The sequence below is a fragment of the Helianthus annuus genome, chromosome 13 (assembly GCF_002127325.2).
Source record: "Helianthus annuus cultivar XRQ/B chromosome 13, HanXRQr2.0-SUNRISE, whole genome shotgun sequence".
NCBI lineage: Eukaryota > Viridiplantae > Streptophyta > Magnoliopsida > Asterales > Asteraceae > Helianthus > Helianthus annuus.
The window spans coordinates 95,804,981-95,818,300 of NC_035445.2; positions in this window are offsets into that span (position 1 = coordinate 95,804,981).

The following is a 13,320-nucleotide window of genomic DNA, read 5'->3' on the forward strand; positions in this document are numbered from 1 at the left end:
CCTTCATGATTGACTAAATGTCCAAGAAATTGTACTTGTTCTAACCAAAACTCGCATTTTGAAAACTTTGCATAAAGCTTTTCTTTCCTTAATAAACTTAGAAGTGCGTGCAAATGCTTTGCATGTTCCTCTTTGCTCTTAGAATAAATGAGAATATCATCTATAAAGACAATTATGAATTTATCCAAATATGGCTTACATATTCGGGTCATCATGTCCATAAATGCGGTTGGGGCATTGGTTAAACCAAATGGCTTAACTGTAAATTCATAATGGTCGTACCTTGTTCTAAACGCGGTCTTAGGAATGTCATCTTCCTGTACCTTTAATTAGTGATATCCTGACATTAAATCGATTTTTGAGAAAAATCAAGCTCCTTGCAACTGATCAAACAAATCATCGATTCTCGGTAGTGGATACCGATTTTTAATCGTGACTTTGTTTAATTCGCTGTAGTCAATGCACATACGCATCGATCCGTCTTTCTTCTTGACGAATAAAATCGGCGCTCCCCATGGTGATGAAATTGGCTGTATGAATCCTTTTTTCAACAATTCGTCTAACTGTTTCTTCAGTTCCTGCATTTCTGCGGGTGCCAAATGGTAAGGTGCTTTGGCAATTGGCGCTATTCCTGGTAGTAGGTGGATTCGGAATTCAACTTCTCTGTCTGGCGGTAATCCTGGCAATTCTTCTGGGAATACATCTGGAAACTGAGACATTACTGGAATATCTTTTAGTTCTTTTCCTTTAGTGCTAGTGATTATGGAAATCAAATATACTAATGATCCTTTTCTTATATAACTTGTTGTTTTCATCACAGAGATGAATTTCGTGGATCTAGATGGCTTATCTCCTTTAATTGTGATCTTTTCACCCTTTGGTGAATTTACTTGAATTGACTTTTGATCACATAAAATACTGGCTTTATTGGCTATCAACCAATCCATTCCTAATATGACATCAAATCCTGCCAGATTCATTGGGTAAAGATTTGCAGTAAACTTTTGATTTAAAAATTCTATTCTTGCTCCCTGCAAGATTTCAGAAATCCTAACGGTTTCCCCATTTGCTGTCTCTACTAGACATTCTTGTGGGAGTTTAGTTAATTGTTGATTGAGAAGTTTGCAAAACGAAGTATTAATAAAACTTTGGTTTGCACTAGAGTCAAATAATACTTTAACAAAAACATCATTAACTAAAAACGTACCGACTATCACGTCCGGAATCATCTTGGCTTCATCTGCCGTCAGAACAAATGCTCTAGCATTTTTTGCGTTCTTGTTGCCCATGACTGGAACTAGTTTCGGACAGTTTGGCTTGATGTGTCCTTTTTCTCCACAGTTGAAGCACATCCCATTATTAGGTTTCCTCCTGCAATCTTCTTCCTTGTGCCCTGGTATCTTGCAGAAATTGTAGTAAGTGGAGCATTTTCCCGAATGCTTTTTGTTACAAGCCTTGCAGTAGGGTGCAGAGGTAGAACCTACATTTCTCCCACGGTTGGAATTACCGTAACGAAATTCATGGGTAAGTTTCTGAGCTAGGTTTCTCCTCTGGTCTTCTTCTCGTGTACGTACTAACTCATATGTCAAGGTATTTGCTAGTTCTACAGCTTCTTCTATGGTTTGAGGTCTAGCTGCCTTGATTACATGCCTAATTTCACTGATTAATCCCCAGATGTAACGGGAGATCAATACTGGTTCAGGTGATGCAAGGGTTGGCACTATTCTAGCATATTCAAAGAATAACGTAGTATAACCCTTACTATCCACTCCAGTCATAGTAAGGTTTAGGAATTTATTTGCTATCTATTCTTTTTCATTGGGGGGCAGAATTTCCTTTCCACCATGTTCTTAAATTCCTCCCATTCCATATTGTAAACCCTATCACTTCCCGAGACTGGAGGATAGTGTTCTACCATTCTAACGCTGAATTCTTAAACAGATTGGAGGCAAACATTATTTTATCATCTTCTGCGCACTTGCTTATTTTTAAGACAGCCTCAGTCTTTTCTATCCAGTGTAGAACTGCAACGGCCCCTTCATTGCCCGAGAATTCCATTGGTTTACTAGACCAGAATTCTTTATAAGAACAACCATAAGGCATGGTTCTTCTTCTTTTGGGAATGGGCGCTTGAAGTATGGGTCCATTGTTCACGCTGTGTTCAAGTTCAGTTGGACGCTTACTGCTATGTTTACTTTTATTATCCGCTTCCCTAACAGTTTGAATAATAAATGGCATTGCATCTATTATCCCTTGTGCCACTATGTGTTGGATGGCACTATTATCCATTTGGTTTCCATTGTTATGGTTGTTCGGATTCTCATTATTCGGGTTATTGTCATTCTGGTTTTCCTGGGTCACTTCATTGTCCATCTGAATTTTAAACATTTGCCAATTATTAATATCACAGGATAATATTTAATACAACCAATCACATGACACGCATATTGATCAAAAACGTCGACCATTGCGACTTACTCTTTCTTATATATAGTATGCATCTAATACAAACCAGAACTGGAATTTAAGATTACAATATGACTGAAATTGAAATTACACTACTAGTAGACATCCGTAGCTATGATTTAGGGTTTTTTTTCAAGCATACACAGATATTATATATTATTATTATTATTACTACCTCCACCATCACCTTCACGGATATGGGTTCATCCAGAACTCCGTATTACGCTCGTCGTACTTCCAGACGAGTCGCTCTCCGACCTACCTCATTCTCTCGCTATTTTCTAAAATTTCTTCTCCGAAATTTCGGAGCTCTTGCACATTTTCTACACTCATTGGGGGTGGAGGTACTGGGACTGGGTTTGGGTACTGGGGCATGGGTTCCTGGTACGGGTAAGGATTCTCTAAGATTTCCCTAATGTATTGGTTGTTATCGTAGTAGGGATCTAGAGGGTCCAAACCTGGATAGGCTGCTAGATTCGGCATGGGTTCGTCTTCTGGGATTGGGTAGCGTTGCTGGTAATCCCTAAGCTCATCTAGCCACGGGTCGTAGTCTGGGTCTAAGGGATTGGGTGCTGGTATCCTAGGTATCTCTTCTGGATTAAAATCATGCATTTGAACTTGATTTTCTGGGTTGTTTTCTATTTCCATTGGCTGAGCGGGGAATAGTGGTAATGGTTGGGGTGTTATTAGTTGCTCCAGGTTAGGGTCGGCAACTGTGGTTGCTAGGATATGGAAGTTTGCTAAACCCCTATTAAGCATATCCTGGGCGTGGGCATCTGTCTCTCTTTTAGCGGCTGCTAGGGCTCGCTGCTTGTAACTTTTTCATTCGTTTCCTACGTTCATGCGCTCCCCTACTGAACCATCCTCTCTTTTTAGGAGGGAATGGCTCTTCAGACTGAGCCTTAAACACGAATATCTCGTCTTCATTATTAGCTGAATACCCTGAGAGGGCAGGTTGTGAAGAGGTGCCTTCGCTTCTAGGTGAGCTGGACAACTGACGATACGCGTCGGAAGGTCCTTGGTCGCTCATACTGTAAACTAACAAATAGTCAAATAACACATAACAATAAAATACAATTATGCACGTAGTTCTGTAATTTATTTCCTAACATATGATATTTTGGTGTCAGCAGAACATTTCTGTCGCTGAATCAGTGGCTTGGTTCTGATACCACCTTCTGTCGCAACCCCCGTCCCCTAACAATCGGGGAACGGGCGGCCGCGGCCAGTTTCGGTGGTATCTGTGTTTATCCATTTTGGCAGCGGAAATTACATCAGGACCGTAGTTAGGAAATATTTTATCAGAGTGAAATACCACATTTTCATAATATTAAACATGTGGGAAAAATCCCAAGTTTTAAGTACACACAATTTCATAGGGATAAACCCTATTTTATTTAAATAAAACATCTCTTTATTTTAGGCAACTTTATAGCCACTTTTCCAAGCCTTCAGTGCTGTCCAGCTGGCTTCTATTTGGCTTTCACATTTTGTTACCTGAAACGCGTTTAAAAACATTTTGTCAGTGGGAAATACTGGTGAGTGAATCCCAGTTTACTCAACTTTAATAAAAAACCATTATACAGTATTGAGGGCGGTAGCGCAATTACATTTATTTCCATCTATTCAATTACGACCCACGATACTGTCAACCCGACTTGTGGTCATGTTACTCCTCGCAAGGTAGTAACAACTTTTGTATACAAACCCCAACATGCCGACGATAATTGTAGAATACAAATACTCAATCACTGTTTAATGTAATTTAATTTAGGTGAGGTTTTGTAAAAATAATTTGTAAAAAGGAGATTACTCACATTGTTGTCTTAGGTTTCCCTTTAGGGTTTCCTGGTGATTATCTATTAAATACACAAATGCACACGTTTTAGTATAATAACCCAATATTTACATTAGTAATACCCTCCCCGAGACGACATTCCAACGACTACGTCGGGCAGAACCACGATAGCCGTTACGGAACCCTGGATCAATCGGGCAGCGTATCTAATACGTAACCGGGGTTATGATACTTACAACGGAGCAGAACTTCGTTATTTAGGGGGGTATTATGCCCGAAAATTATAATTACTATGTAGAATTTTGAGAGAAAAATAAACTGTGAACGATTTGGGACTGAAGCCGATGCCCTCCATTTATAGGGCTGATCTTGCAGTCCCTCGCGGTCCACGAAGACCCAAGGGTCATCTTACGCGGCCCGCGACATAGGGGGTAGGGCCTAGCTTTGCTTATCCAGACAACTAGCTTCGACACGATGAGTGACACGTGGCAGCCTGGGGGCTCGCCCTGGTGCCTGACTATCATGCCCCGCATATGCCGAAGGCTTAGCCTTCGCGGCCCGCGAGCGAGGTAAAATCCTGGTTTTTATTTTATTTCTAATTATATAATGTAATTAGGGCTCGGTTTTCGCATATGCGGTGTATTTTAAGACATATGGAGTGTATTTTAATGTAATTAGGGCTCGGTTTACGACCAAAAAAATCAGTCACAAAATTTGCAACCAAATCCGGGTTGGTCTTTAGTTTTGCGACTGTTTTGGTTTGGTCGCAAATTGGTCGCTATATTTGTGACCGACTTATGTTAGTCGCAGTAGCTTAGTTTTCTAGTAGTGGTCACAATTATCAGATGGTCCAATTTCATACAAGCGGATATAAAAATTCTGGGTTCGGTTCGCTTCCAATAATTACACACGTTCTCTTCGTCTCTTTAATTATTAGTTTTATTGATATTTGTTTTGGGTTTTACACCAAAAACAATTTTAATTATGATAATAAGAAGAAAAATATAAAAAAATACGTATATAAATGACAAATCTTATATCAGATAAAGTAAATCTTTTATAAATGACAAAAGTATTAGGTTATAGGTTTGTCTATTAGAGATATGGTGTGGTGGTAAGGTGTCTCACCTATATCCAAGAGGTGAAGGATTAATTTGTTATTCAAAAAAAAGTTATAGGTCCAAGCCTAATTTACTAGAGCAGGGAATGAACCACTTAAGTCATTGTAGTCATAAGGCCCCATAACCCTCTTTAGAGTGTGTGTGGGGGGGGTTGTAATAAGATAGATGGCAAAAGGTGAAATGTGAGGGGTTATATAATATAGGTGTGTAGTGGATGGAGCCCCATAACCCCCTACCAATCATTACTCAATTATTATCTTTTTAAAATTTTTATTTAATCTCTAAATTTATAAAATTAAAAATCACATAACATTTCATTGAATTAAAAAAAACATTACAATAATTTAAAAAACATTACAATAAAATTAAAAAACACTAAAACTCAAAGTCCATATTTTTTTTCTTTTGAAAATCGTCTTTCGGTTTAGATCCATTTCAAACGCTTTTCTAGTTAGTTTGTCGTGCGGCTTTGAGTAAAACTCAAAGTCTCTCTCAAGTAGTCTATCCCTCGTAAGAGCCGTAACCTCCCATGTTAAAGTTTGGATTCCAACCGTATTGATTTGGGCAGTGGCGGAACTAGAACATTAACTCAGCGGTATCCTAAAAAAATATTTTTTTTACCGTGCAATTATAATTAAAAAAACAACAATAAATAAATAAAGTAAAAAATTGTTTTCGACCGCACAAACCGTAGCATTGTTCAAAAATTCCGGGCCGATTCGATTGCGTAAATCCGTCTTGACAAGCTTCAATTTCGAAATTTATTTTAGTTATTTGAGCTATTATTTGGTTATTTGGGCTAATCTAATATGCTATTATTTAGTTATTTGGGCTTATTATTTGGATTTGTATCATCATCACTAATTGGGCTTATTATTGGTTTGTAAAAAAATTTTTGAGAGATGTCCTCGTAGTTGTTTAGAGTTGTCCTTAGTATAAAAATCGAAAAAAAAATTTACACTACCGGAAAAAAGTTAAGCCGTAGCCCGTGCTACGCCTGGACCTTCTTTAGGTCCGCCCCTGGATTTGAGTCCATGAGAGGGGTTGGTTCAAGAGGGTTATGAACCCGGTTTGGTGGTGATTATACTCGACAAACCCGGTTTCATAGGCGGTTGATTAGGTGGGAACTGGATCAACGGGTTGGTTAGGAGTGTTTATTCGGTTTGGGTCGCCGCTTGATCGAGGAGGAACGAAACCTCGGTTGTAGGAATACATGGTAGAGAGAAAGGTATAAAAATCTTGAGCTTTTTATATAAAATATGGAGTAAAGAGAATGATAATAGAAAGATTGGTATAAAAATAAGAGGATGAAAGATTTATATAATGATTTAAATGTGTAAAGAATAAAAAATCCAACTAATTTTTGGATACATAGTGCCAGAAATATCGACCGGCCCTGTCAAGAAATAAGTACTGATTTTGGTTTAATTCTTGTCCAAAATTATTGTACTTTTATAGTCCTAAGGCCAGCTGTTTTTTTTGTTTAGATTTCAACTTTTTATTAACTTCAATATATACTTTCTCGGTCCCGTTACCTCCTTCTTTGTTTGCTTATCCGCAATTGTTTCTTCCCTTAATTCAATTTACCCTTCAAGAATGGAGTTTCCGTCTAAAAAACATTGGTGTCGCTAAAAAAAACCGTACTTACATTTTTATATACTCACGAAAATTTATTGTAGTCCCGTGATCAAGTACCCACGTTTGTAAATCCGCCTCTGAAATTAGGAATGGGGATGATGTGAACTAAGAGCAATAATTGGGAAGAACATTCAAATAAGAAATTATTTAGAAAATGAATGTGAGTTTTCTTCCTTAACTAAACATACATGACAATGTAAACTCCTTTATGATGCAATTATGTTGGTATGTGGAATGAAGATAGATTAGAGTCATGTAAAAGTGTCTAATCATATATTCTTTGTGCCACATAGATCAATATGAAGATGATACTACAAAATTTCTGAGCCTATAACATCAAATCACAAGGTATTGACACTGAGATTTATGTCTAAAGGATGGAAAAGGTTAAAACTGAACCAAAACTTGTTAAAGAAGAGGCTGAAACTATACAGGGCAGTGACCCTGCATAACCAGCAGTTGAGGAGCAACCACAAACTAAGCCCACTACTCTTGATAACCAAAGGGAACAACCCATCTTTGAGGAACCTATAGCAACCATCACAAAAAAAAGAGGATGAAGTCTTCAACACAAAACACTTCTAAAGCTTCTAAGTGTAAATCCTCAGCCACCTCCTTAAAGAAAACCAAAACAAAGACAACTTAGGAAGTTGAGGTCCCTGAGAATTAGGCTGAAACACAAACTCAGCCAGTTACTTCTTCACTGCAGTCTCTAGTGCCTCCAACCAGCCAAGCCGACATAACTAGCACTTTCGTACAAAGACTCATGAAGGCAAATCATCTAATGTGTCACAAAAGGGCACATCTCAACCACAAATCACAGAGATGGAGCCACACAGCATAGCCCTAGAATCTGATCCATACCTACATGAGGAAGATGCTCATCCCTCTCAGGAAAATCCTGATGAGGTGATTGCATTGGTCACTATTCTTGAAAAACCCACTGGTTTTCAAGAGACGGTGGGAACATAGCTAAAACCACCCTGCAGGCAACAACAATAGAGCTACTAAATGCTGCAAAAGTATTGGATAGCCAAACTGCTAGAATTCCCCATTGCCAAGAATAAGGGGCATCACGAAGTATTTCTATGATTGAAAAGCCACAAGTACCTACTGATACAACCACCATAGATAGGGGAGTAGATGAGTCCATTAATATGAATGATGCCCAAAACCAACAATTTAATGAATTGATGGAACAGCTGGGTGCTGCAATCTCCAAACTCAAGGAGTCGGTCACGAAGATGCCCCAAGCTAAAGCCCAGCTTAAACCCAAATACACCCAAAAGCTGGCCTCCTCACAAAAGCTCACCCAAATACTCAACTCCCTCCTAAATAAGCCACCAACCACACAAAGCCAAACTGCTAGTGAGGTTTTAGCCACCTCATCATTACCAACAGGGGAGCTCAAAAATGTTATTAAGGATATTCTAGAACCTAGGTTCAAAGACACCGAAACACCTTTGATGCCAAAGTCTTTGGAACTTCTCCTCCCATGCCCTAGTCACACAATTTCATGAAGAGTCAAGAAACTGTTGATGGAAAAAGGGGGTTGGCAAAAGGGGGGAGAAGAAGATAGACATGATTGGGGTAGGGCAGATAAGAACACAGAAAAAAGCTGATGAAGCTAAAGCCAATGCCATGACTAAGAAACAAAAAGGGGGTTGATGAAGGAGATGTGTATCATGCAGAGAGAATACAGAAGTTCAATCAAGATCAAAGAGGTCTAAGTGTTGCATTAGTAAAAAGCCAAATAGAGAAACAAAGAGCAGAAGAAAGAGTAGCAAAACAAGACCCCAAGATTACAAAAACTTTGAAGATTGACATGAGGCCACCAACTATGATCCAAAAAGTTAAAACTATTGAAAAGTTGGAAGCGAAGAGAAGAAAAGTTCAACAAGTTCAACCATAACTTACCAAAGAACAAATTGTTGGTCCCAAATGACAAACAGTTGGTTTAGGTCAAACAGTTGGAGTGCAGACTCAAACAGCTGGACTAGGAAAAATTACTGGTTCTCAAACACCTTCTACTCCCTTATTAACCAGAGCATCATCAAAGACACAGTCTGGGCTAAACCAGTTGTTGTCAAAACTAATGGTAAACTACCTGGCAAAAAGCCAGTAGTTTAATCAAAACCAGTAGCTTCCAGCAAACCAGAAGTTCTTAAAGAAACAATAACACAACCTTCAAATAAAAGGAAGTTGGTATTGCAAGAATATCCAGAAGAAGAACCAGCAACAACAATAGAGCTTGTGACAACAACAGTTTCATAGAGCCATTTGTTGAAGAGCCTCCGCCTTCCCCAAGATTCATTGCTTCACTTCAACAACTACCTCTTCTAAAGATTGATAAGAAGTTGAATTATGAAGAATACACCAATAAGATGGAAGATGAAGATGTTATAGAATTTGCATAGAATGAGGGCAAAATGACATATAGAAAGGCCCAGTACATTATGGACAGAGGAACTATGAGCAACACATTATTCAAAAATCCCGAGAATTCTCCAAGATTCCCCCCTCAAACAACAATCAGTAGCCAATGCTTCAAAACAAGAAAGCATTGAATGGCTCAAGAAGAATGGTCCCTATCCTGTAAAGAACTTTTATGTATTCCAAAATAGGGATGCATAAACCTTGTTGGGAGATGGTTAGAGTGAAGGAGTTCATGGATTATCTGGATGCCAGAAGAATAAAGCCAAAAAAATTCCCACCAAGACCAAATTGGGAGAACAAAAAGATCTACCTTATTGAGAAAAAAGGAGTCTGCTATTGTTCCAGTTTAGCCCCCATGAAATCTTCTCTTACATCCAAAAATCATGTAGAATTACACAAACAATTTAAGAGCAAAGCATAGGTATGCTAATTGGATTGTGGATCTTGATGAAGAAGAGAAGACCCTATTTGTAAGTTGCATGCAAGACAACACATTAGTTCAAAACTACTGATGATCAAAGAGCTGGAACTTACACAATAGCTTTGGAATATTCTCTAAAGAATAATCAATAATCCCACACCTCTCAGAAGAAAGGAGCGTGTCATTCTTTAGATGTCTAATGGGTAGCAACCCTTTAATCTTCCCTAACCCAAAGACTTAGAGACAAGAAGCTAATTGCAGATTAAAAGGTGTGAAGACAGAGAACCTTTATCGGTAAGTCAAAGATGGTATACTATGATGAAGATAAAGGAATAGCCCTGAACTCAACATCAACAAAACTTTTCAAAGGACTCTTCATCAACAAAATAAGAGAATAAAAGACGGACTCAATATAAGTGTGTTTTGGCATCAACTAATCCAGGGGAAGATTGTTGGGTTATATAAGATCTACTGATGATGAAAGCAAAAACCTAAGGGATTCACCATCCTTGCTTAATAAGTTAAAATACAGTCTACAAGCTCAGTTGTTTCTCTCTCCTTAAAAGCTTCTCAAAATAGTTGCCCCAACTACTGCTGCATCAAACTATTACTTTCAAAGATCATTGAGTAGAAGAACAAGTGCCGATAGTCAAAGTGGTGGTTAACAAGTCAATAGTCAGAGTTAACCAAAGTCAACGGTTGAAGATTAGAAGACCAAGTCAACAAGTCAAAGACATAAGTTCTGGATTTCCAGAAGTACTGGTTCTCACTAACTCACAAAAGAAGCAGTAGTTCAATGCAACAATGTGACTATCCAGCAATTTCACAATTGCTAGCAGTTACACCATTTAATGAAGATGTTAAGGGCCGCTTTCATGATAATGTCATCAGCAGTTCACACCTCCTATATATAGTTTTGTTTGTTCTTTGTAATTCTTCAACGCTTAAAGCATAGAGCATAAAAACTAAGTTAGAGTGTGTTTACCTAATGAGAGAGCGTGGGTACCGTGTGTACCTTTGTGTTGGTATTACATCATTTGAATTCAATATGAATTATTTGCAATCATTCCCAAACCCAAATAGTTTGATGTGTTTATTTATTGTTGCTTAATTGAATTTTCAATTTGGTTAAGTGTTTTATAAGAAAAATACACACTACACACACTCAGATCCAATATATATATATATATATATAGGGGGCTGTTAGAATGAGAACCACCCCGAGTTGTAAGAACCGCGAGAACTACACCCCACGGAGCGCCGTTCGCCGCGATTTTTTTTACAAGTAGATGTGTGCATTATAAACACGGCCGTAAAAAATCACGGCGAACGGCGCTCCGTGGGGTGTACTTTTTTACACCTCAAGTTTGGTGTTTTTTAATTTTTTTTCTTTTTTCTTTTTTTTTCACCAAACTTGAGGTGTAAAAAAGTACACCCCACGGAGCGCCGTTCGCCGTGATTTTTTACGGCCGTGTTTATAATGCACACATCTACTTGTAAAAAAAAAATCGCGGCGAACGGCGCTCCGTGGGGTGTAGTTCTCGCGGTTCTTACAACTCGAGGTGGTTCTCATTCTAGCGGCTCCCTATATAGGGGGCTGTTAGAATGAGAACCACCCCGAGTTGTAAGAACCGCGAGAACTACACCCCACGGAGCGCCGTTCGCCGCGATTTTTTTTTTACAAGTAGATGTGTGCATTATAAACACGGCCGTAAAAAATCACGGCGAACGGCGCTCCGTGGGGTGTACTTTTTTACACCTCAAGTTTGGTGTTTTTTAATTTTTTTTCTTTTTTCTTTTTTTTTCACCAAACTTGAGGTGTAAAAAAGTACACCCCACGGAGCGCCGTTCGCCGTGATTTTTTACGGCCGTGTTTATAATGCACACATCTACTTGTAAAAAAAAAATCGCGGCGAACGGCGCTCCGTGGGGTGTAGTTCTCGCGGTTCTTACAACTCGAGGTGGTTCTCATTCTAGCGGCTCCCTATATATATATATATATATATATATATATATATATATATATATATATATATATATATATATATATATATATATATATATATATATATATATATATATATATATATATATATTTGTCACAAAACGTTTAAAAATAAAAGCTTTATATGTGTAAATTGTTTTCATAAATTATTTGCATTTATTTTGATTTAATGTTTCAAATAATATTGTTTCTGCTTATTAGTTATATTACTAGCTTCTAAAAGTTTATGTTAGTTGAAAATACGAAAGATCTAATTTTTACAACTAAGTGATCAATACAGATATTTAATTGGATTAAACAACACAAACCAAGTTTACATAAATTTAAAAAGGGTAGTCTAAATGTACCCTCCTCTTATTACTTTTTATACCCTTTTTCCATAAAATCATATTAAAATTTGTAATATTTACCCCTTATACAAATCATTATTTTAAAAAATATTCTTTTTGTTACAAAACAAATTCAAAAATGTAAAAAAAATTACAGACGTTTTTTTAAATATTTATTTTTTAATTTTTATTTAAATCATATTTTTTTTAAAAAGTTTTCATATATTGTTTCTAAAGATACCTTTTCAAATAGTATTTTGATTATATTTTTTTATTGAACATCTTTACAAATAAATAATAAGATTTTTCTTATAAAAATAATAAAAAAAAGTTTTGAACTTTCTTTTTGAAAAAAGTCTATATTTTTTGTTTTTTCCTCGTCTAGTTTGTATTTTAAAGGTCTTAGTTTTATAATTCTTAATACTTTAGATGTGTTTATAAAATAATTAACAATTTTTATTTATAAAAAAAAGTAAAAAGTTTTTCTTTTAAAATAACGTTTACAGCCCTAGCACATATTAATCATTCAAACCATCTATGTAAGTGAACAAATAAACAATAGGTACTAAAATTATTTTATCAAACTATAATTAACAACCTATATAAATTTAAATTTAATTAGTGTAAAGAGTATGTTATAAACAAGTAAAACCAGTTTAAGACTTCAATCGAAGTGAACACTTTTCTAAAGCAAAACAAATGGATAGGGTTGATTCACAAAATATTTTCTCTTCTTCATTTAAAAAATATATTAAACTGGTTTATTTCAAAAATGTGTGTGGATTTTTTTTGTATTTATTGTTTATACAAACTCAATGAGATACTGATCGGAGTGTCGCTCCCCGATCAAATATAATACTTATATACCCAAATTACCCTTAACAATGCGTTAGGGGTAGTAAGGGTTGTGATCGAAGGTGATGATGGTGGATGATTGTGTAGGTCCCTATACGGATCGTCGGACGAACGTGATTTCTTGTTTCAGATGTTGTAGCGAGTGCGGAATCCAAGCTACGACATAAACCGAGCGAGAGAATGTAATACACAATAAGATTCACCATTTAAGGATTCCGTGTATTCAATACATCGAAATAGGCTATTACTAA